The 2,500-nt window shown below is 45.7% G+C and overlaps 1 protein-coding gene and 1 long non-coding RNA gene across 2 annotated transcripts in view; one reads left to right on the top strand and one right to left on the bottom strand.

Moving 5' to 3' along the window:
• Positions 1–234, top strand: part of LOC119594818 — a 24,037-nt gene extending 23,803 nt beyond the window's left edge. Inside the window, exon 2 of the long non-coding RNA XR_005230655.1 lies at positions 202–234. This is a non-coding gene — a long non-coding RNA (uncharacterized LOC119594818). The remainder of the gene's footprint in view (positions 1–201) is intronic.
• Positions 1–2,500, bottom strand: part of LOC119594801 (extensin-like) — a 30,578-nt gene that overhangs the window by 13,161 nt on the left and 14,917 nt on the right. The gene's annotated exons all lie outside the window — the stretch shown is intronic.

The raw sequence follows: 2,500 nt of genomic DNA, 5'->3' as shown, positions 1-2,500 counted from the left end.
TGGGTACGTCCCACGTAGGTATGTGTTTAAGTATATATACAGTTACGTACACTCATGTACATAAACACATACACATACTTTCTGCTGTGAATCTACAGCAGAAAATTGGACGAAAATTAAAATGAAATATCAAAGAGGAAGGAGAGGTAAAGAGTGAAAGTGTGAGCGCGCGCGTGTGTATGTTTGTCTGTATGTGTGTAGGTGTGTGTGTGTGTGTGTGTGTGTGTGTGTGTGTGTGTATGTGTGTGTGTGTGTGTGTGTGTGAGAGAGAGAGAGAGAGAGAGAGAGAGAGAGAGAGAGAGAGAGAGAGAGAGAGAGAGAGAGAGAGAGAGAAGAGAGAGAGAGAGGAGAGAGAGAGAGAGGAGAGAGAGAGAGAGGAGAGAGAGAGAGAGAGGGGAGAGAGAGAGAGAGAGAGAGAGAGAGAGAGAGAGAGAGAGAGAGAGAGAGAGACAGAGAGAGAGAGAGAGAAAGAGAGAGAGAGAGAGCGAAAAGAAATTAGAATGAAAAGCCACAGCAAAAATAGGCAAGAGAGAAAGGCAGACATTCAGAAACTCAACGAACGAAAAGAATATAAAAAAGCCCACTAATTTCCCCGAACACAACACGAGACGAACGATGCGTTACGAGACGCAGATCCTCACAAACTTCCCCCTTTCCCCAACGCTCTTCCCTCCCTTACTGCTTAACCCACTCTCTTTCTCCCTGCTTCTCATTCTCTCCCCTTCCTCCTTTTCCCACTCCCTTTCTCCCTCCTTCTCACTCCTTTTCCCATCCCCCTCGACTTTTCTGTCCCTTTTCTATCTCCTTCTCTTCCCCTTCTCCCCTCCTCCTACCTCTCTCCCTTTCCTCCACCACCTCCCTCTTTTTCTCCCCCTTCCCCCCTTTCCCCTCTATATCCTCCTTTCCTCCCCCTCCCTCCCTCCTCCGCCAAAGCCCTTAGAAAGTGAGGATTAGGAAGAAACAGTCCGTAACACAGAACATGAGAACACGGCGAAGGAAGTGGACGCCAGAGAATGAGGAAATGGTGTGGGAGGCGAGGCGGAACCGCGGTCCGTGAAAAGAGGGTACAGGAACAAAGTACCCTCAGCGTACCCTCGTGTTGGTTCGTTAATGAGTTGTTTTTTTTCTCGAAGTATGGTTTTCTGAGGTTGTGAATGACTTCTCCCTTTCATTCCTCTTCTTCTTCTTTGTTTTTCTCTTCATTCCTATTCTCATTTTCTTTCATTTTATTCCTCCTCCTTCTTCTCCTTATCTAGTAATCATCTTCGTTTTCTTTTTCTTCTTCTACTTCTCTTTCTTCTTAATTCATCCTTCTTTAGAGCCTCTCGATGGCAAACCATAAATATAATGAACCATCAACAAGGATCTATGATAAAAATGTATCGAAGTCTACACAAATAAAAACAAAAAAGCATCGGCCAGTCGTCACAAAACCAAGAGAACGAAATAACGCCATCGCCACTCAGGCATCTTGCAACAACTGAGTGCACAAAACCGCGATAATATCACGTGAGTAGGTCTTTAGGCCTCATTTCTGGCGACCATGTTCTACATCTGGGCCTGAGGCGTTAGTTTAGATCACATCCTACATGAAATCCTACAGCTACGTTTTCTTTTCTCCATCCTACATAAACCTAATGAGAACCCCAGTTCAAATACTTTCTCTTGATTTTATTTGAAGCCTAAATCTATTGGTTCATTCATTACTTTTTTCCTCTTTTAACACGACTTATATATTGTTTTTTATTTGCATTTCTTTTATAACCTAAATTCATGATTTACCCTTGAGGTACGTTTTCTTATTCAACTTAACATACCTATAGCATTTCCTATTTCTTCTTAGCCCAGCTGTACATTTCATTCAGTAATTCTTTACGACAAAAAACGAGGAAAAGAAAATAGAAAACGGTGAGCGGGCGGGGAACGTGACCTCCAAAGAGCATGAATCAATGAACGTTTAGGATTTTCTTATCAATTACGCGCACGTTTTTCTCCGGCTCCGTCATGCTGGGGGTCAAACGAGTTCATTGCACAGCCGAGAATGAACGAGTTGCAACATCGTGGCTGCAAGTTGGCGCAGAGCCACGTCTTCGAGTTGCCGTCGAGGAGGAAGCGCTCTGGAAAAGGAGGGTTGAGACATCACGCACTGCTCGCGGCGATTGTCCAAGACCCGCTCGTAGTGGCGAGCGGCGACCCGAGACGCCGGTCTCGGGTTGGTCTTCGCCGCTGGACCGTCGCGCCGCCGAAAGAGAGAGAGAAAGAAAGAGGGAGAACGAAAGGGAGAGCGAGAGGGAGAGAGGGAAAGAGGGAGAGTGGGGGGAAGGGAAAGAGAGAGAAGGAGACAAGAGAGAGAGAGAGAGAGAGAGAGAGAGAGGGAGAGAGAGAGAGAGAGAAGCGTACATCAAGAATGGTAATCCTGAGAAGACGGAATTGAGCGGTCATCTAACAGCTTAGCGAAGAGGAAAAGCTTGCTAGAAAAGCGACGTGATTTACGAGGTAT

Source organism: Penaeus monodon, chromosome 3 (assembly GCF_015228065.2).
Source record: "Penaeus monodon isolate SGIC_2016 chromosome 3, NSTDA_Pmon_1, whole genome shotgun sequence".
NCBI classification, from domain to species: Eukaryota; Metazoa; Arthropoda; class Malacostraca; order Decapoda; family Penaeidae; genus Penaeus; species Penaeus monodon.
The sequence above is the reverse complement of the archived record's forward strand: the minus strand, read 5'-3'. Positions and strand labels throughout refer to the sequence as shown.